This window comes from Bufo bufo, chromosome 1 (assembly GCF_905171765.1).
Source record: "Bufo bufo chromosome 1, aBufBuf1.1, whole genome shotgun sequence".
In the NCBI taxonomy this organism is placed as follows: Eukaryota; Metazoa; Chordata; class Amphibia; order Anura; family Bufonidae; genus Bufo; species Bufo bufo.
This window is the reverse complement of record NC_053389.1, coordinates 344,603,273-344,625,439: the sequence shown is the minus strand read 5'-3', so window position 1 is coordinate 344,625,439 and position 22,167 is coordinate 344,603,273. Positions and strand designations below refer to the sequence as shown.

The following is a 22,167-nucleotide window of genomic DNA, read 5'->3' as shown; positions in this document are numbered from 1 at the left end:
GCTGGAAGGAGAAAATGGGAACTGCAGGGAGCTTGCATATCTGTCTGCTCCACCACCCCATTCATACTACCAAGTGTGAGGGAAGTTTTTTTTTCTTTTTTCTTTTTCTCTTCCACCTGTGGTTTAACATAAGGACAAAAAAAATAAAATGACCCCTCTTTCCACAGTAGTAACATAGATTGTGCACTTTCCTAAAGTCTCTACTATCAGAATGGCAAGATATCTGACCTAACTGCATGGGTTCCTCCCCTACCCCAGAGTTATAAGTAATATCACCCTGGGCAGCAGGTGAGACAAAACCACACGCAGGAAGGATCCCTTGCACATAGGGACCCTTACACCTCTCTCTGATACGTCTATCCAACCGTATAGCCAAAGACATAGCATTCTCCAGAGTATCCGGGTACTCATGAAAAGCCAGGGCATCTTTCAACCTTTCAGACAACCCCTGACAAAACTGACTACGTAACGCTGGGTCGTTCCACCCCGACTCAGTAGCCCATCTCCTAAACTCTATACAGTAAACTTCTGCAGTACGTTTACCCTGTAGTAAGTTACGCAATATCTATTCTGCCATTGAGACCCGATCCGGATCATCATAAATCAATCCCAGGGCTTTGAAAAATTCCTCCACCGACCGGAGGGCCAGAGAACCGGGCGGCAGAGAAAAAGCCCAGGATTGAGCGTCCCCTTTAAGCAGAGACATGATGATACCAACCCTCTGATCTTCATTACCTGACGAAAATGGACGCAGTCGAAAATACAATTTACATGACTCTTTAAAACGGAAAAAATCATCCATACCCCCTGTAAATTTCTCGGGAAGAGCGACTTTAGGCTCCCCACCAATTTGACCTGTACCTGATGCCAAAAACCTCCTGACACTGTGTGACCGAACTACGCAGATCCGCAACCTCTAGGGATAAACCCTGCATGCGGTCAACCAGTGCATCAATTGACGCCATCACAAAACCACTGAGTGATGGCAGTCACAATATGGCGGATTATAATGTCACGGCAGACGTGCACTCAGAATAACAGAAAACCTACCAACCAGGCTCTGGGCGAGAGACAGGGGAAGGGTCACCTCCTAGCTAATCCCTGACCTCTTTCCCTGCAGTGCTCAGCCCACCTGCAGACCTTTAAGGTAGGTGTGAGGTGTCCCCGTGCCTGGGCTGACAAAACCCTAACTTCCCTGAGATGGTGAAAAGGGGAAATAGGAGCAGCCTGCTCGCACAGAACCTGGATGGAAAAGATGACACAAAATAACTAAACCAGAAATCACACTTATCTCTCTGAGCTGGAACAGACAGAGAACCTTCCTTCCTAGCTTCCAAGACCACAATGATTTGTATAATCTGCTCAGAGCACTGGGCTGGTGAGCCCTTTAAACTAATGACCCCACCCAGTGCACCTGATGAGAGGCGGATCCAGCACGGCTCCAAAACAAACACTAAACTCGTGCTGAAATCCTGGCCGACCTCCTCACATCGTCAGATTGGGGCATGACAGTAAGGTGACAAAACAAATGTTTTTTTAGCACAGTTTTTATTTGTATTTTTTTACAGTGTTCACCTGAGGGGTTATGTCATATGATAATTTTATAGAGCCGATCGTTACGGACTGGCGATACCAAATAAGTATACTTTCTTTTATTTTTTAAGTTTTACACAATAACATCATTTTTAAAACAAAAATAAATAAATCATGTTTTAGTGTCTCCATAGTCTGAGAGTCATAGTTTTTTCAGTTTTTGGGCGATTGTCTTAGGTAGGGTATCATTTTTGTGGGATGAGATGACTGTTAGATTGGCACTATTGTGGGGGGCATATGACTTTTTGATCACTTGCTATTACACTTTTTGTGATGTAAGTGACACTTGTGACACTTTTTTTTTACTGTGTTCACCTCAGGGTTTAGGTCATGTGGTATTTTTATAGAGAATATTTTTACGGACGCGGCGATACCTAATATGTCTTTTTTTTTTTTTTTACCTTTAACATAAAAATGCATTTTTGAAACCAAAAAATCATGTTTTAGTCTGAGAGCCATATTTTAAGTTTTTAGGCCATTGTCTCATGTAGGGGCTCATTTTTTTGCGGGATGAGGTGACAGTTTGGTACCATTTTGGCTACATACAACTTTTTTGATCACTTTTATTACCGTTTTTGGGAAGTAAGGTGGGCAAAATTTAAATTTTATCATAGTTTTTATTTTTTATGGCGTTCACCATGCGGGGAAAGTAACATAACCGTTTTATAGATCAGGTAGGGAATTTAATTTTTTTAATTTTTAATCAGTGATAAATCAGTGTGGATCTGATGTCTGTATAATACAGTACAGTACACTATATAGTGTACTGTACTGTATTTTCACTTTAGAAAGTCTGATACAGACTTCTGCCTTTAGCAGAAGTCTGATCAGCACCATGGACAGCAGGAAGCCTGTGAAGGCACCCGGTTGCCATGGTAACCATCACTTGCTGCCAAAACAGAGCTGCGGGTGATGGGGAGGGAGAGGGGCCCCCTCCCTCTCCCATCGGGGGCTGAAAAGGCGCAGCAGCCCCCGATGTGAGAGGGAGGGAGCTCCCTCCTTGTTAACCTCTTCCATACGGACCTCGGCATGGAAGGGGTTAAACGGCTGACATCTGTGCCAGCACAGATGTTAGTCGTTTCAAGCAGAGTGTTAGCAATGTGCTGGCACTCTGCTAAAACCTCTCGGCCATCCTGAGAGAGGGGGCGGGCGGAAGATCGCGCGCCTACCCACCACCCAGCACTGACCACCCTCCCGTCTGCACTGCCGCACCGCCCGCACCCCCCCGCTGCGCCTGCCAGCACATAACAAAGAGGGCAGTAGGGGGTTAAATATAAAATAAAGGTATTTTGAAGTTTCTAATCAAAAACTTCCGAAAGCGCTGCAAACCGCAGGTCTGAATTGACCTGCGGTTTGCAGCAATTGCCGATACGGGGGGTCACAGGACCCCCCTTGGCATTGACCCAGGGTGCCTGAGATTGATTTCAGCAGGCACCCAGTTCCGATCACCGGCCGCCGTGCGGCGGTAATCGGAACTACACAGGATGTACCTGTACGCCCTGTGTCCTTAAGTACCGGGACATAAGGGCGTACAGGTATGCCCTGTGTCCTTAACAGGTAAATGAGCTGTGTGAGGGCATATTTTGTGCGAGACAAGCGGTAGTTTTTCTTGGCACCATTCTGGAGTACATTTGGCTTTCTGGTTGCATTTTATCTCATTTTTAGTGTCATTTTTCAATTATTATTTTTTTTTACACCGTTCACTTGATGGGGTAGATCATGTGATATTTTTACAGATCTGGTCATGGCGGATGCAACAATTCCTAATATGTCTATTTTTTTTATGTTTTACACAATAAAAACATTTTTATCGCTACCATTTTGTGGTACATACGACTTTTTGATTGATTGATATTATGTTTTTTGTGAGGTGACTGTTTTGGCATAATTTTTATTTGTTTTTTTTACGCCGTTCACTTAATTGGGTAGATCATGTGATATTTTTGTAGAGCCAATATGTCTATTCATTTTATTTTATTTTTTTTACATTTTTTCACAATAAAAGCATTTTTAGGGAAAAAAAATATGTTTTTGCATTGCAATTTTCATAGAGCCATATTTTTATTTATTTTTTTGGCTATGGTCTTGTGTGGGGGTTTATTTTTTGCAGGATGAGGTGATGATTGTATTGCTACCATTTTGGGGTACATATGACTTTTTGATTGATTAACATTATGTTTCTTGGTGCAATGTTTATTTATTTTTTACGGCGTTTACCTGATGGGGTAGATCATATGGTATTATGGAGCCGATTGTTGGAGACATGGTGATACCAAATATGCCTATTTTATATTTTCTCCTTCTATTTTCTTTACATTTTTTAAATAACGGATTCTTTTTTTTTTTTGTTTTAAATGTAAAACTTTATATATTTTTTTCAAAAAATGTTATTTTTTTATTTTACACTTTGTGTCCCCCATAAGGTCATACAATACCTGTGGGGGACATTTAACTTCATGTTTTTTTGTGTTTTTTTTTTTAACTATTGATTTCTCCTGTAACTGTGGCTGACATAGTAGCCCAAGTTACAGTGGAAACCCCCCCCCCCCAGAGATACTGTACAGCCTCAGTGCAGGGCTTATTGAGGTCTATGGAAGACCCGACAGCTCCTGCACTCATCCAGGACCGGCGATCACATGACCACGGGGCCGGGACAGGAAGCGGCATAGCTCTTCCTGATCTGTATACACAGAGCTCATTGAGCGCTGTGTATACAGCGATCTAGAAGGCAGGGACACCCAGAAATGGTCCTTGCCTTCTCTCTGGGGTGCCTTGCTGTCACTGATAGCGGGGCCCCCGCTCGGCAGCTGCACGATTAGTGTGCAGCTGCGATCTCTGAATGGATGTTCCAGAATGTCCAATCAGAGATAAACTGACTGCCCAAGGAAGTTTATAGTCAATGGGCAGTCAGGAAGTGGTTAATCATCATTTTCCGGCAGCAGATTGTGCCATCTATACAGCCCTCTGTTACCGACAAACAATGATCCTGTGTTGGGATTAGCGATGGCATTAGCGATCGTTCCTCCCCATACTGTGGAGTAGATTGCTACATGTGAGTGTTGAAAAAGAATGCTTCCTTCCTGACAATCGTCTGCTCAACTGAGAAGTTTAATAGGGGCTTAAGTTTCAAATAAATACATCTGTAGTTTAAATCTTGACAAAAATACAAAACCAAAAGAAATCATCCAAGTTTACTATGTTAAAACACAAGTAAAATGAAAGAGTATGTCATTGTAACTGTGGATTAACTAGGGAAATATTTAATTAAAAACAATGCAATTATTTCCCTCCTCTGTTAAGTGCTGTTTCTAATTAGAAAATTTTAGGAAGGATACCTGCAGAGGCTATTATTGCTAACTTCCTCTCGATAGAAGGACAGAAAAAACAAATATAACTACAGTATTTAGCTGTCTCTGTGCAGATTAATTCAGTTTGAACAGGTTTAATGCACAGTACCTTATTACTGTTTTGTAGGGAGTTATATAAGGCTTCTCTTCTAGTGCATTATCAGCAGATGTCCAACACCCCTCGCCTCTGGGGATCAGCTGATGGAGAATAGCTATGGTTTTGGATTAGGTCTGCCTTGTTGTGGGCAGAATGCATAAATCCAGTGCTACTCCCCTTGTCATGTTATGCCCCCTGTAGTGCCCTTATAAACTATAACGCCCCCTGTAGTAACTCGTAGGTATAATGCCTCTTGGTGCCCCAGTAGTTATAATTCCCCCTATATTGCATCCAATAGGTATAATGCACCCTGTAGTGTCCCCAGTAGTTATAATAACCCCATAGTGCCCCCAGTAAGTACAATGCCCCTCTGAAGTGCCCCTAGTAGATATAATGTCTCCTGTAGTGCCCTGATTAGGTATAAGGCTCTCTGTAATGACCTGGGAATGGCCTGTTTCCTACAATTGCATGGATTGTCTGAGCAATCATTGAAGGATGTAATATGTAATTAAATATATATTTAGCTATACAGATTTTTGTACCTTATCTATATATCTATCTATTGCAACAGAAGCTAAATTGGCTGGGAATGACTCAAAAAATTGTCACAGATATCTGGAACCATGCTGATTGCAGCGCATCCCACAGCTTGAGAGTGCGTTGGGGAGGCATCCATAGAGCAAACAAGACGTTCGAGGTGGCCCCACAGATGCTCAGTTGGGTTCAAGTATGGGAAATTAGGGGGTCAGGTTAGTGCTTTTCCAACCAATGACCGACATTTCTAGCATTTATAGCTATGTGACATGTTGTATTGTTTTGGTGGAAGATCCCATCCACCCCAGGAAAGACAGTCAGCATATATTGTTGTATCTGCAAGGATGGATTACTACCTAAATCAGTTAAAAGCGCCATCCTCATGAATGAGTGGGCCCAGAGAATGCCATAAAAATATTCCCCAGACCATAGGGCTGCCACCACCAACTTTCTTCTTCCATTCAATTCTTCTAGCAATGGTTACAGGATGTTTATTCTCTGATGTTGGAAATGTGACTCACTGAAGAAGTTAACCCTTTGCCAATCCAGGGAGGCCCAAATCCTGATTCTGATGCAACTTTGTTAGCAAAGGTGCAGTGACCATCTGTCTTCTTTGCAGCCCCATATGCAGTAGGGTTCCCTGAACTGTTGTTTTAAACACACTTCTGGTAGCTCCTGGTTCATTTTGGCTGTGAGCTGCAGTGATGGCCAGTTCGCAGTGTTAGCCGACGAACACATGCGATCTGCCATCTTTATTCCCAAGCCCGGCGATGCAGAGGTAAGTCCTTACCTGTGCCTGCGCCGCGAGCCGCTCTGAAACACATGCGGTCACCGGGAGCAGGCAGTTCCAAGAACAGCCTGATGAAGGCTGTTCTCGGCCCTGGCCCTGAGCAGAAAAGGCAGCATAGCATGTAACATGCAAGGCAGTAGATCATCTATCTATAGGTATTACTAGTAGTAGTTGTAGTGGCGGATGCGTAGCGTTAACAGTGGTAGCTAGAGATGAGCGAATCGAAGTTGACGAAGTGGAATTTGATCCAAATTTCAGCAAAATTTCGAATCGCACCGAATCCGAATTTCCTTACGCTTCGTGGTAACGAATCACATTTTTTCCTAAAATGGCTACTGCACGTGTGAGGACATGGAGAAATAAACTCTGGGAAGGCGGGATCACCCATAATGCCATGCATGCAGCCAATCAGCAGCCAGCGCTGTGATGTCACAGCCCTATAAATAGCCTCAGCCATCTTGGATTTTGCCATTTTCCAGTGTACTTAGCGCAGGCAGAGATGTCAGCAGGCACTAGGGACAGTGCTAGGAAAGACTTCATTGTGCTAAAAATGTATTTACAAAGTGTAGGGAAAGGATAGGACTTATTCCACAGTATTTATGTAGAACAGGGTTCAGTAGGGGAAGTTACAGCCTGGGTAATAGGAACAATCCTATTATACCTTGCTGCACTGACCAAATTGCCATTATATAGCTCTGTAATCCAGCAAACCGTTCTTGTTTATTGGGGTGCAAGTGCTGTTTGATACAGCATTTAACAGGGTTTATTACAAGGAAATATTATTTGCCCTTGTGCGGTGGAGTTATAAGTTCTAAATCATTTTTTTGCTTGTTTTAGTGGGAAAAAGGGCTTATTAGCCGTTGTGTGGTGAAGTGGGAAAATTACAGCCCATTTTGGCGTATATTAGTGGCACAAAAAAAATGTATTTGCTGTTCAGCGGTGCAGTTATATTTTCTAAAGCCCTTTTTGTCGTGTATTAGTGGAAAAAGAAAGATATATTTACTATTCAGCGGTGCAGTTATATATTCTAAAGCCTTTTGTGTCATGTATAAGTGGAAAAAAATAAGGGCCTATTTGCCGTTCAGTGGTGCAATTATATGTTCTAAAACCCTTTTTGTCGTGTATTAGTGCAAAAGCTAAATATATTTGCCGTTCAGCGGTGCAGTTAAATGTACTAAAGCCTTTTGTGTCATATATAAGGGGAAAAAATAAGGGCCTATTTGCTGTTCAGCAGTGCAGTTTTATGTTCTAAAGCCCTTTTGTGGAGTGCATAAGTGGAAAAAAGAAAAATTTATTTACCGTTCAGTGGTGCAGTTATATGTTCTAAATAGTGTTGATACCGAGCACCCGAGCACAATGGAAGTCAATGGGAGAACCCAAGCATTAAACCAGGCACCCCCTGCTCTGAAGAGGGGAGGGTGTCTGGTTCATATGAAAAGGTCAGAAATTGATGGAAACACCACTGAAATGGTTCGGGAACAGCATGGGGAGGATGTCTGGATGCATCTTGGACTCCCAGGTCACTGCTGGGAACGATGTTGTCCGAGTAGTACGGCAATTTTATAGACTGACAATAATGCGCACAAAACCAAAGATAAAATTGATTTTAAAGGAAAGATTGTTAGGAAACATTTTTCTTTCTGTATATTTATTTGTATATAAAGTGCAAGTGCTGCCAAAAATTACAAGGAAGAGGCACTCCAATGTAATCTGTATATCACATAAAGGAGGGCCTCATTCACATTGTGGTACAATTGTTCAGGTAGTGGGACTCTTAGACTCATAAAGCCTATGTTAGGAAACATATTTTTTTTTTCTGTATATTTACTTGTATATAAAGTGAAAGGGCTGCCAAAACTTACAAGGAACCGGCACTCCAATACACCATTTATTACACATAAAAGAGTGCATCATACACACCCTTGAAAAATTATGATTGCTGGCCTGATGGTGACCCTCAAAAACATTTGGAGCAAGGGCCGGCTGGTGACCCTCTAAAACATTAGGGGCTAGGGCCTGCTGCTGATCTGACCATCTAAAACATTAGGGGCGAGGGCCTGCTGCTGAGATGACCATCAAAAAATTATGGTTGAGGGTCTGCTGCTGAGCTGACTCTCTAAAACATTAGGGGCGAGGGCCTGCTGCTGATCTGACCATCTAAAACATTAGGGGCGATTGCCTGATGCTAATATGACCATCAAAAAATTTATGGTTGAGGGCTTGCTGCTGAACTGACCATCGAAAAAATTATGGTTGAGGGCCTGCTGCTGAGCTGACCATTGAAAAAATTTATGGTTGAGGGCCTGCTGCTGAGCTGACCCTCTAAAACATTAGGGGCGAGCGCCTGCTGCGAGGATAGATCATCAGTTAAAACAAAGTGCTGAACCCCTTTTAGCAAAAAGCTTACTGTAGATGCGGTAGACAATAACAAGTGCTCGGCGGCACTAAATCAGGTGCTCGAGGATAGATCATCAGGTAAAACAAAGTGCAGAACCCCTTTTACTTTAATAATTTAATTTATTTTCATTTTGAGGGATTTTGCGGAACGGGTGCAGACCCATTCACGTTCAATGGGGCCGGAATGTGCTGTCCGCATCCGCATTTGCGGATCCGCACTTCCACATCTGTGCTTCGCTTTCCGCAAAAAAATAGAACATGTCCTATTCTTGTCTGCAAAACACTTACAGACGTGTGAATGGACCCTCATAGTAAAATTATTAAAGGTTGCGTTTTATCTTTATGTATATTATAATGGATTGCCTTCCTTGTACAATGTAATAATATACTTTCTATGTTAGAAAGTATATCATAGTGCATTTGTATTGTGCGGCAGTTGTGTGCGGTTCTGCTGCGATACTGCAGGTATATAGAGGGACAAGCGTTATTGGAACAAATAATTTCTACTGGTGTGATATACCAGTCGCCCCCCAAAAAAACTTATTGAAGCGTGGTGTTATATACCAATATACTTTCTTTCTTTATAGTGCATTTGGGTACTGTATAGTGCATTTGCGCATGCACGTACGCAAAAATTATATTGCCGATATTTCGCATTGAAAAAAATAATAACTGGAGATCACAAATTCGAATAATACATCTGGTATGTCACTGTCCATATTGTGGGACTATTTGTGCACTTCTAGTAATTATTTCTTGGCTGCAAATATGAGCTGAAGGTTTTTCAGTTTCGCCTGCCATTAACCACCTCAGCCCCCCTAGCTTAAACCCCCTTAATGACCAGACCACTTTTTACAATTCTGCACTACACTATTTTCACGGTTTATTGCTCGGTCATACAACTTACCACCCAAATGATTTGTACCTCCTTTTCTTCTCACAAATACAGCTTTCTTTTGGTGGTATTTGATTGCTGCTAAGATTTTTGTTTTTCCGATATTAATCGAAATAGGCCGCAATTTTCTCAAAAAAGTGTATTTTTAACTTTCTCTGGTTAAATTGTTCAAATATAATTACATTTCTATACAAGTTTGTTAGAATTTATTGTGCTACATGTCTTTGATAAAAAAAATCCAATAAGTGTATATTTATTGGTTTGAGCAAAAGTTATAGTGTTTACAAACTATGGTACAAAAATGTGAATTTCCGCATTTTGAAGCAGCTCTGACTTTCTGAGCACCTGTCATGTTTCTTGAGGTGCTAGAATGCCAGGATAGTATAAATACCCCCCAAATGACCCCATTTTAGAAAGAAGACACCCCAAAGTATTCGCGGAGGAGCATGGTGAGTTCATGTATGATTTTAATTTTTTTTCACAAGTTAGCAGAAAATGACACTTTCTGAGAAAAAATAAATAAAGTTTCCATTTCTGCTAACTTCTGGCAAAAAAAAAATACATCTCCCACGGACTCACTATGCCCCTCAGTGAATACCTTGGGGTGTCTACTTTCCGAAATGGGGTCATTTGTGGGGTGTGTTTACTGTTCTGGCATTTTGGGCGGGGTTAAATTGTGAGCAACCCTGTAAAGCCTAAAGGTACTCGTTGGACTTTCGGCCCCTTTACGCACCTAGGCTGCAAAAAAGTGTCACACATGTGGTATCGTTTATTTACAAATGCCTATACAGGCGTTGAACCTATCTTGCCCCAGGAGAAAATTAATACTTCACTTTTATTGTTGCTGATTAAAATCTAAACTTGTGCTCAGTACCTTTAATTGAACTTAAACTATTAAACCAAAAATCAAATAAGTTAAAAATACAGTCACCACTCCACTGTAATATCTGAATAATATCTGTAGTCAGTGGATCAAGAGGGAGATCAGTGCACTTTCTCTCACCCCCGTCACTTAAATGGCAAAATGCTGCCAGTAGTCAGCTTACAGTGCCACTAAACACCTAATCTAAGTTGTGGGAGCGCGGAGCCGTCAACCCACTAAGACCGCAGCACACTAAGTATTGCATGTGCTGTCATGCCCATATATACAGTATATCCTATTGACAGTGGCCACTGCAAACGGACAAGGCTCAGCTTTGATGCCGTGTCTAACTGCTAGCACTGATAAGTGGGCCCGCTGGACTACTTCTAACTGTCTAATAGTGGAGTGATTTACTGGATTAAAAACAGGGTCTGCCCCCCAACATGTTTCACCAGTAAACCTGGCTTCTTCAGGAGAATAGGCTGCCCTTGTCCATTTGCAGTGGCCACTGTCAATAGGATATATATATTGGCATGACGGCACATGCAATACTTAGTGTGCTGCGGTCTTAGTGGGTTGACGGCTCTGCGCTCCCACAACTTAGATTAGGTGTTTAGTGGCACTGTAAGCTGACTACTGGCAGCATTTTGCCATTTAAGTGATGGGGGCGAGAGTGCACTGATCTCCCTCTTGATCCACTGACTTCAGATATTCAGATATTATTCAGATATTACAGTGGAGTGGTGACTGTATTTTTAACTTATTTGATTTTTGGTTTAATAGTTTAAGTTCAATTAAAGGTATTGAGCACAAGTTTAGATTTTAATCAGCAACAATAAAAGTGAAGTATTAATTTTCTCCTGGGGCAAGATAGGTTCAACGCCTGTATAGGCATTTGTAAATAAACTATTCAATAAACCTTACCCAGGTCATGTCCCGATTGTAAATAACACATGCGGTATCGCCATACTCAAGAGAAGTAGGGCAATGTGTTTTGGGGTGTATTTTTACATATACCCATGCAGGGTGAGAGAAATATCTCTGTAAATTGACAACTTTGTATAAAAAAATTTAAAAAGTTGTAATTTACAGAGATATTTCTCACACACAGTATGGGTATATGTAAAAATACACCCCAAAACACATTGCCCTACTTCTCCTGAGTACGGCGATACCACATGTGTGACACTTTTTTGCAGCCTAGGTGCACAAAGGGGCCCAAATTCCAATGAGTACCTTTTAGGATTTCACAGGGCATTTTTTACGCATTTGGATTCCAAACTACTTCTCACGCTTTAGGGCCCCTAAAATGCCAGGGCAGTATAAATACCCCACATGTGACCCCATTTTGGAAAAAAGACACCCCAAGGTATTCCGTGAGGGGCATGGCGAGTTCATAGAAGATTTTTTTTGGGCACAAGTTAACGGAAATTGATTTTTTTTTTTTTTTCTCACAAAGTCTCCCTTTCCGCTAACTTGTGACAAAAAGTTCAATCTTTCATGGACTTAATATGCCCCTCATCGAATACTTTGGGGTGTCTTCTTTCCAAAAGGGAGTCATTTGTGGGGTGTTTGTACTGCCCTGGCATTTGAGGGTCTCCGCAATCATTACATGTATGGCCAGCATTAGGAGTTTCTGCTATTCTCCTCAGGCCTCATGCACACGACCGTTGTTTGGGTCCGCATCCGAGCCGCTGTTTTGGCGGCTCGGATGCGGACCCATTCATTTCAATGGGGCCGCAAAAGATGCGGACAGCACTCCGTGTGCTGTCCGCATCCGTGGCTCCGTTCCGCGGTCCCGCTAAAGAAATATAACATGTTCTATTCTTGTCCGCGCTTTGCGGACAAGAATAGGCATTTATATTGCCGGCGCAAATTGAGGAAGTCAACACGGGCGCCTTCCGTTTTATTGCCTTATATTGAGCATACGGGTAATGAGATTTTTTTTTTCCATTCAGCCTCTGGGCACAGATTTCACAGATTTCTTCATTCGCATCAATGTGGATGAAAAAATCTCTGCCAAAAAATGTGCAAAAAAAAAAAAAAGCTGCGATCGCTAATAAAGATCCAAAAAGCTCAAAAGTGATCTTTATAGCGCCGCAGCAATTTTACGGTGTTTTTGCAGTGATCAGAAAAAGAACATTTCTGTCACTACGGTGGGGCGGACTGAACGCAAGTGTGCGCACAAGATCAGGCCTGATCGGGCGAACACTGCGTTTTTTGTAGAGCCTAAGGTGACCCTAATGTAATGATATAGATCTGATTGCGATCAGTCTTGATCACTTAGGCCCCTTTCACACGGGTGAACGCATTGCACCCGCACTGAATACCGACCTATTCATTTCTATGGGGCTGTTCACATGAGCGGTGATTTTCACGCATCACTTATGCGTTGCATGAAAATCGCAGCATGCTCTATATTCTGCGTTTTTCACGCAACGCAGGCCCCATAGAAGTGAATGGGGATGCGTGAAAATCGCAAGCATCCGCAAGCAAGTGCGGATGCGGTGCGATTTTCACGCACGGTTGCTAGGAGACGATCGGGATGGAGACCCGATCATTATTATTTTCCCTTATAACATGGTTATAAGGGAAAATAATAGCATTCTGAATACAGAATGCATAGTAAAACAGCGCTGGAGGGGTTAAAAAAATAAAATAAAATTTAACTCGCCTTAGTCCACTTGATCGCGGCCCGACATCTCCTTCTGTCTCCTTTGTTGAATAGGACCTGTGGTGAGCATTAATTACAGGAACAGGACCTTTGATGACGTCACTCCGGTCATCACATGGTACGTCACATGATCTTTTACCATGGTGATGGATCATGTGATGACCGGAGTGACGTCATCAAAGGTCCTGTTCATGTAATTAATGCTCACCACAGGTCCTATTCAACAAAGGAGACAGAAGGAGATGCCGGGCCGCGATCAAGTGGACTAAGGTGAGTTAAATTATTATTATTTTTTTTAACCCCTCCAGCGCTGTTTTACTATGCATTCTGTATTCAGAATGCTATTATTTTCCCTTATAACCATGTTATAAGGGAAAATAATAGCAATCTACAGAACACCGATCCCAAGCCCGAACTTCTGTGAAGACGTTCGGGTTTGGGTACCAAACATGTGCGATTTTTGTCACGCGAGTGCAAAACGCATTACAATGTTTTGCACTCGCGCAGAATAATCGCGGGTGTTCCCGCAACGCACCCGCACATTTTCCCGCAACGCCCGTGTGAACCCAGCTTTACAGATACTATATAGTACTAGTGCTGATTAGCGACTGCGATGACGCTAATCAGTGACTGCGGTGCGGTGGGCGCTAACTACCTAACAAGTGGCTAACTAACTGGCGGTGATAAGGGACCCTTAGGGACCCTTCACACGTCCGCAATTCTGTTCCGCATTTTGCAGAACGTAATTGCGGACCCATTCATTTCTATGGGGACAGACTTTGTCCCGCTCGGATCCGGAATTGCGGATCTGCACTTCCGGGTCCGCACTTCCGTTTCGCAAAAATATAGAACATGTCCTATTCTTGTCCGCAATTACGGACAAGAAAATGCATTTTCTGTATAGTTCTGGCAATGTGCGGATCCGCAAAATGCGGAAAGCACATTGCCGGTGTCCGTGTTTTGCGGATCCGCGGATCCGCAAAACACATACGGACGTCTGAATGGAGCCTTACAGGGGGGTGATCAGGGAGTCTATATGGGGTGATCAGGGGTTAATAAGGGGTTAGTAAGTGACAAGGGGCGGGTGTAGTGTAGTGTGGTGCTTGGTGCTACTTACAGAGCTCCCTGTGTCCTCTGGTGGCCAATCCAAGCAAAAGGGACCACCAGAGGACCAGGTAGCAGGTATATCAGACGCTGTTAACAAAACAGCATCTAATATACCTTTCTGATGTTAAAAAAATTGCATCTACAGCCTGCCAGCGAATGATCGCCGCTGGCAGGCTGTAGATCAACTCGTTTACCTTGCGATCCTGTGAACGCACGCTCCTGTGAGCATGCGTTCACAGGAAATCTCGCGTCTCGCGAGATGACGTGTAGATGCGTCGAGGAGGAATAACCCGGCCGCCCGCAGGACGCATCCCTGCGTTAGGCGGTCGGGACGTGGTTAAAATGAATGGGACCCATCGCAAACTTGTGGGTACGAACATTTGATCGCGTTTGCGAACCGTCCCGGCAGATGTTCGTCCATCACTACTAAAAAGGCGACGACCATGTTGCAGCTGGTATTCCACTACTGCCCTTTGCTGCTCACAAAGCCTGGCCAACATGTGGAACATGGAGTTCCAGCGCTTGCTCACGTCGCACAACAGTCGGTGTGATGGCAATTGCAAGCGCTGCTGCAGCATTGCCAGACTGGTTGCAGATGTACAGTCAGGTCCATAAATATTGGGACATCGACACAATTCTAAAATTTTTGGCTCTATACACCACCACAATGGATTTGAAATTAAACAAACAAGATGTGCTTTAACTGCAGACTGTCAGCTTTAACTTGAAGGTATTTACATCCAAATCAAGGGAACGGTATAGGAATTACAACAGTTTGCATATGTGCCTCCCACTTGTTAAGGGACCAAAAGTAATGGGACAGAATAATCATAAATCAAACTTTCACTTTTTAACAGCCTGAAGTCTGGAACGCATAGACATCACCAGACACTGGGTTTCATCCCTGCCAGGCCTCTACTGCAACTGTCTTCAGTTCCTGCTTGTTTTTGGGGCATTTTCCCTTCAGTTTTGTCTTCAGCAAGGGAAATGCATGCTCAATCGGATTCAGGTCAGGTAATTGACTTGGCCATTGCATAACATTCCACTTCTTTCCCTTAAAAAACTCTTTGGTTGCTTTTGCAGTATGCTTTGGGTCATTGTCCATCTGCACTGTGAAGCGCCATCCAATGGGTTCTGAAGCATTTGGCTGAATATGAGCAGATAATATTGCCCGAAACACTTCAGAATTCATCCTGCTGCTTTTGTCAGCAGTCACATCATCAATAAATACAAGAGAACCAGTTCCATTGGCAGCCATACATGCCCACGCCATGACACTACCACCACTATGCTTCACTGATGAGGTCGCATGCTTAGGATCATGAGCAGTTCCTTTCCTTCTCCATACTCTTCTCTTCCCATCACTCTGGTACAAGTTGATCTTGGTCTCATCTGTCCATAGGATGTTGTTCCAGAACTGTGAAGGCTTTTTTAGATGTCGTTTGGCAAACTCTAATCTGGCCTTCCTGTTTTTGAGGCTCACCAAGGGTTTACATCTTGTGGTGAACCCTCTGTATTCACTCTGGTGAAGTCTTCTCTTGATTGTTGACTTTGACACACATACACCTACCTCCTGGAGAGTGTTCTTGATCTGGCCAACTGTTGTGAAGGGTGTTTTCTTCACCAGGGAAAGAATTCTTCAGTCATCCACCATGCGTTCCTTCTTTTTAAGAATGTTCCAAACAGTTGTTTTGGCCACACCTAATGTTTTTGCTATCTATCTGATGGGTTTGTTTTGTTTTTTCAGCCTAATGATGGCTTGCTTCACTGATAGTGACAGCTATTTGGATCTCATCTTGAGAGTTGACAGCAACAGATTCCAAATGCAAATAGCACACTTGAAATGAACTCTGGACCTTTTATCTGCTCATTGTAATTGGGATAATGAGGGAATAACACACACCTGGACATGGAACAGCTGAGAAGCCAATTGTCCCATTACTTTTGGTCCCTTAACAAGTGGGAGTCACATATGCAAACTGTTGTAATTCCTACACCGTTCACCTGATTTGGATGTAAATACCCTCAAATTAAAGCTGACAGTCTGCAGTTAAAGCATATCTTGTTTGTTTAATTTCAAATCCATTGTGGTGGTGTATAGAGCCAAAAATTTTAGAATTGTGTTGATGTCCCAATATTTATGGACCTGACTGTAGATGACTTTTGGAAATGGGCACACACGCGGCGCACCTTCACCAGTAGCTCCAGGCAAATTAAGGCCATTTTCAGACACAACCATGCCTGGTTCTAGTTTGAGTGGCAAGAGCCACAGCTAGGTCTAGTCTCTTATACCCTGCCACAGCTCTGCGGCAGTGTGCTGTTTGTCACCTAAACATATTAGTTTCAGCACGACCTGTTGTCGCTTCCCCACTGCAGTGCTACACTGCTTCCAGCTACTGACTGATGACTGACTGGTGCTGCAAGATTATAATTCAGAGGTGGAAGTGGTGGAGGAGGAGAAGGGGAAGTTGCAGCCACTAATGTACAGTAGGTGGTGGCAGAAATCCTGATGGAAGTAGGGCCGCAAATCTTGGAGTCGGTAGGACCTGTGCCATCCCAGGGTACGACTCACTCCCGGCCTCCACAACATTCACCTAATGTGCCATCAGGGAAATGTAAAGTCCCTGGCCAAAAACACTTGTGCATGTTTCAGTCGTTAAGTTCACCTTCCCTTTAACTGCGTTGGTCAGGGCATGGGTGATGTTACGGGACACATGCTGGTGTAAGGCGAAGACGGCACAATGGGAAAAATAGTGGTGGCTGGGGACTGAGTAACGAGGGACCGCTGCCACCATCAGGCTGCGGAAAGCCTCAGTGTCCACAAGCCTAAATGGCAACATTTCCAGAGCTAGCAATTTGGAAAGGTGCGAATTTAGTGCAATGGCCTGTGGGTGGGTGGCTGGGTATTTGCGCTTTCATTCTAAGGCCTGTGGTAGGGACATCTGTATGCTGCTCTGGGACACAGAAGTGGATGTGCTAGCTGATGGTGCTTGAGAAGGTCCAGGTGCATGGTGTGAGGCATCCGGGCCTGTGTCTTGGACAGGGGATTAGCCATAACGTAACACAGGGGAAAAGGAGGCAGTTGTGTGACCTGCAGACACTGATTATGGACCCAGGCGTTCGGCCCACCTATTAGGGTGCTTTGATGCCATGTGGTGGATCATGCTGATGTTGGTGAGGTTGCTAGTGTTCACTCCCCTGCTAATTTTGATATGGCACAGGTTGCAAATGACAATTCTTTTATCGTCTGCACTTTACTCCAAAAAGTGCCAGACTGCGGAACACCTACCCCTCAAGGGAGATTGCCGCAAGGGGGTGATCCGGGGAACAGTTGCGGGCCTGTTTGGTGTGGCCTGCCTTCCCCTTTTTGCCACCCACTGCCTCTTCCAGCCTGTTGCGGTGCTGTGGATCCCTCCCCCTCTGTACTGCTGTCCTCGCTAGTAGTGTTGAGCGAACTTCTGTTTTAAGTTCGGCGTCTAAAGTTTGGCTTCCGGTTAGCGGAGAATCCCGATATGGATTCCGAATTCCATTGTGGTCCGTGGTAGCAGAATCAATAATCGGCCATTATTGATTCCGCTACCACGGACCACAACGGAATTCGGAATCTATATCGGGATTCTCCGCTAACCGGAAGCCGAACTTTAGACGCCGAACTTAAAACAGAAGTTCGCTCAACACTACTCGCTAGGCTTGCCACCTTCCCAGGTTGGGTCAGTGATTTTATGTCCACTACCTCCTCTTCCACTTCCTCACTTTGGTCATCCTCCAAAATTGTTGACTTAACAACAACCTCACTTGACAACTGTGTCTCATCATCATCATCAATCTCTTGAGACACTAATTGCCGTTGACTTATTGGCAACTGTGTCTCATCATCATCATCCACCTCGAGAAACACTAAATTGCCATTCCCCACCGTCATCTTCTTGTGACTGTGGATGCTCAAGAGTTTGGGTATCGGTGAACACGATCTCCTCATGTCCCTCTTTAAGCGGGCTTGGTGAGAGGCTCATATCTAGGAATGGCGATGAAAAGAGCTCCTCTGAATATCCAAGTGTGGGAAAACTTGTTTGGCAAGACCCTCCATGGTGGGAGGAAGGGGGAACAGGGTGAGATTCTGTTGAACAGACTCTTGGCTACTGAGACTGGACTTGGTGGAAGACAGGGTGGTGCTTAACCAACTGGAAGCATTATCTGCTGCAATCCAACTGACCACCTGGTCGCACTGGTCTGACTTCGAGACAAACTGGGACATGAAGCTAGGTATCGTGGATGAGTGTGTGCTTCTTGTGCTCTTGCAGCAGGCACAGTTTCACCGCGCCCAGGGCCACGGCCTCTCCATGCACCATCAGCATCACAGCCACTTCCCCGTCCCTTACTGCTCTCTTTCTGCATATTAAAAGGTATATATGCTTGCAAGTATGTCACCCGTACACTAGCGCAGGTTTTGTAAGTGTATGTGTAAATAAATTAGACTGAATGTCACTGATATTTAGGATGCCCAAATGTATACAGGATATGTAACGCAGGTAATGTCGCTGCTTCACCAACGGCAAATAAATAATTACAGGGAATATCACTGATATTTATGATGCGCAAACGTTATACAGGAGATGTAGCGCAGGTAATGTCGCTGCTGTCACCAGCGGCTAATAAAAAATGACATCACTTTGCATCACTGATATTTATGATGTAAAGAAAAAAAGGAGTAAACTGCACAGGTTTTTAGGGAAAGATAGAGGGAGGATGGAAGATGAGGTGCCAAAGGATAACCACAAAAATAGTGTTGGAGAATAAAAGTAATGTTCGGAAATAAAAGAGGAAACAGAGATGTGAAGATATAGTGGGAATATTAGGCAGCTGCCCAAGCCAAAAAAAGGTCCCTCTTGTGGACTGATATATAAGTGAAATTTCGTGGGTTGGCAGAGTATCTCAGAGTACCTGATAATACCCAGGGGGCGCCACATAAACTCCAATATTTTCTATTGAGTTTTAGTAAATATCTCTATTAAGTAATAAAAGAGTGTCACACTTACTTCACCGGGGAGGAGGGCATAGGATAAAGCTCAAGACACCTATACCTTCACCTCCCCCACCGAGATCGCTTTGCAAGATGTAACAGTGCCTTCCTGGTCCCCAAAGAGATGACACCGGGGCTCCAAAGTAAAGAGGAAGTCTTTTATTGGTTCAGCTCGACGCGTTTCGGGAAAAATCCCTTTCTCATGAGAATATACATACAGCAAAATAGGACAAACATATATAGGGGAATAAAAGCACATGGTATGGGGTCATCACCTGGAGGAGAGGGGAGCAATTGCCACAAAATGATGTCATTTCCTGTATACTATTGTATTTGATAGAAATAATAATAATAAATCCAATGGTGTAATTAGAGTTGAGTGGACACCTGGATGTTCGGGTTCGACGGGTTCGGCCGAACTTCACAAAAAAGTTCGAGTTTGGGAACCAAATTTGACCTGAACTTGACCCCGAACCCGGACCCCATTGAAGTCAAAGGGGACCCGAACTTTTGAGCACTAAAATGGCTGTAAAAATGTCATGGAAAGGGCTAGAGGGCTGCAAATGGCATCAAAATGTGGTTAAGAGCATGGCAAGTGCTCTTCAAACAAATGTGGATAGGGAAATGACTTTAAATAACATAAAATATGTAAAAATAAGAAATTATAATCTGGATCTAGGAGGACGAGGTCCCTATGGAGTAGGAGGTTGAGGAGGCGGTGGATGTGGCGGTGTAGGTGGAAGCGGCGGTGGAGAAGGAGGAGTTAGCCTACATTGCTTTTTGGTTTTAAATTTATTTTTATTTTTTTAAATTAGGGTACACCCCAAAACATTGGGAAATATAACCTGTGATAACCCCCTCCAGTCGTGCTAAACACACGTTCAGACAATACACTGGCTGCAGGGCAGGCCAGCACCTCCAAGGCGTAAAGGGAAAGCTCAGGCCATGTGCCCAATTTGGAGACCCAGAAGTTGCAGGGGCTGACCCCTGTCAGTCAGTTCGTGTAGGCGTGTGCACACTTACTGCACCACCATGTTGCATGTCCCCGTGATGTTCACCATCCAATTTGATATCTGCTCTATCAACTTTCGATGTTCTTTTATGTGCTTACCATGGTGATCACAGGTGGTGGGGAATCAGGGTTCCAGACTGGAGAGGGAGCCTGAGAAAAGGATACCACATGCAAGGAAGGTCAATGGATGAAATTAAATGTAATCGAGCGGAAATGTGGGACAAAGTATTGAAGCATAAGCTTCCAAGTTAAGGAGGGGGCGCGCGGCAATTACCCACTCCTGACTCGGGGAGGTAGTGACGATAAATAACAATACAGGACTCTTAAGATGTCCTGTTATTGGAATGATTAATAAAAAATTATAGGGAATGTCACTGCGGTATTTTTGATTTGTAAACGTTAGATAGGAGAGGCCCTGTTGCCGCTTTGTTGACTCTAGATAACTTCTGCCTGATCGCACGTCCCTGTGACGTCCACCATCCATTTGTACGGTATATCTTCTCTTGCAAATTTCGATGTTCATTTCTGAGCCTACCATGTTGATCACGGTTATCGGCAAATCAGGGTTCCACGCCAGAGAAGGAGTGTGAGAAAGAGAGACCACATCCAAGGGAGATAAATGTAAAAAAAAAATTTTGCGATCGAGCGGAAATATGGGAAAAGTTATTGAGGCTCAAATGTGGGACAAATTACTCAAGCGAAAATGTGGGAAATGTTATTGAGGTGCAAATGTACAAATTACTGAAGCGCAAATGTGGGAAAAGTTATTGAGGCGCAAATGTGGGACAAATTACTGAAGCGCAAATGTGGGAAATGTTATTGAGGCGCAAATGTGGGACAAATTACTGAAGCGCAAATGTGGGAAAAGTTATTGAGGCGCAAATGTGGGACAAATTTCTGAAGCGCAAATGTGGGAAAAGTTATTAAAGCGAAAATGTGGGACAAATTATTGAAGTGGAAATGTGGGACAACTTGTTAAAGTTTAAGCATTGAATGAAAGGAGGTGGCGCGCATCAATTAAAGAAGAATTTCAGAAATGTTATTCCCTGTCACCTATGCAGAGCAGGGGTTTATTCGTGTCCAAAATTGTAAAATGTCAACCCAAGAATGTAACAGAAAAATTACTGAAATTTATTAACCTGTCTACTTAGTAGAGCAGGGGTCTATAACCAGTGGCGTACCTACCATATAGGCAGACCACGCAGCTGCTATGGGGTCCGTGAGGAAGGGGGGCCCGCAGTGAAGGAGAGTCCCCGCCCCTGTCTATCTTCCTAACTGTCTCCCGTCTGCTATCCCCGCCTCCTGCCTGCTAGCCCCGCCTCCCGCCTGTTAGCTCCACCCCGCCTGATTCCTCTGGTTGCCATAACCCCACCAGTAATGAAGTAAGTGACCACTTGTAGGTGAGGACAGTGCAGAGGTGTATGTGTGGAGGGGGGGTCACTCAGCTTTCCCAGGCTTTTCCTCTGCACATATGCCATTCAGAACAGGAGGAAAGCTGGGTGCTATTATGTAATGTGACTCAGCTTTCCTGATGTCCTGCATGGCACAAGTGCAGAGGCATGAGAAGATATATGAGGGCAGGGCTTTTTTTCTCAGAGAAAAGGTGGTGGAACTCACCCCCCCTCCCGTGGCCATGCCCCTACCCACCCCTAGGACTGCCCCCTAAAACCGCCCCTTTAGAGAACAGGGATGCAAGTAAAATTTTGGGGGGGGGGGGGGGCTATAAAAGTAAATGTATGGAATTAAATAAAAAACAATGCAGTAAAATGTGCAAAAAAATTGGAATACTTACCAAAAGTAAGCTCAGAGACATTTTCTTTTTGAAAGGTGTTTATTTAT

At 43.8% G+C, this 22,167-nt stretch overlaps 1 long non-coding RNA gene across 1 annotated transcript; it reads right to left on the bottom strand.

Moving 5' to 3' along the window:
- Positions 1 to 1,284: 1,284 nt before the first annotated feature.
- On the bottom strand, positions 1,285 to 21,585 carry LOC120987005. The gene is made up of 3 exons (XR_005775874.1): positions 21,499 to 21,585; positions 16,338 to 16,340; positions 1,285 to 1,295 (listed from the first exon to the last, which is right to left on the bottom strand). It is a non-coding gene; the product is annotated as an uncharacterized LOC120987005 (long non-coding RNA).
- Positions 21,586 to 22,167: the final 582 nt, after the last annotated feature.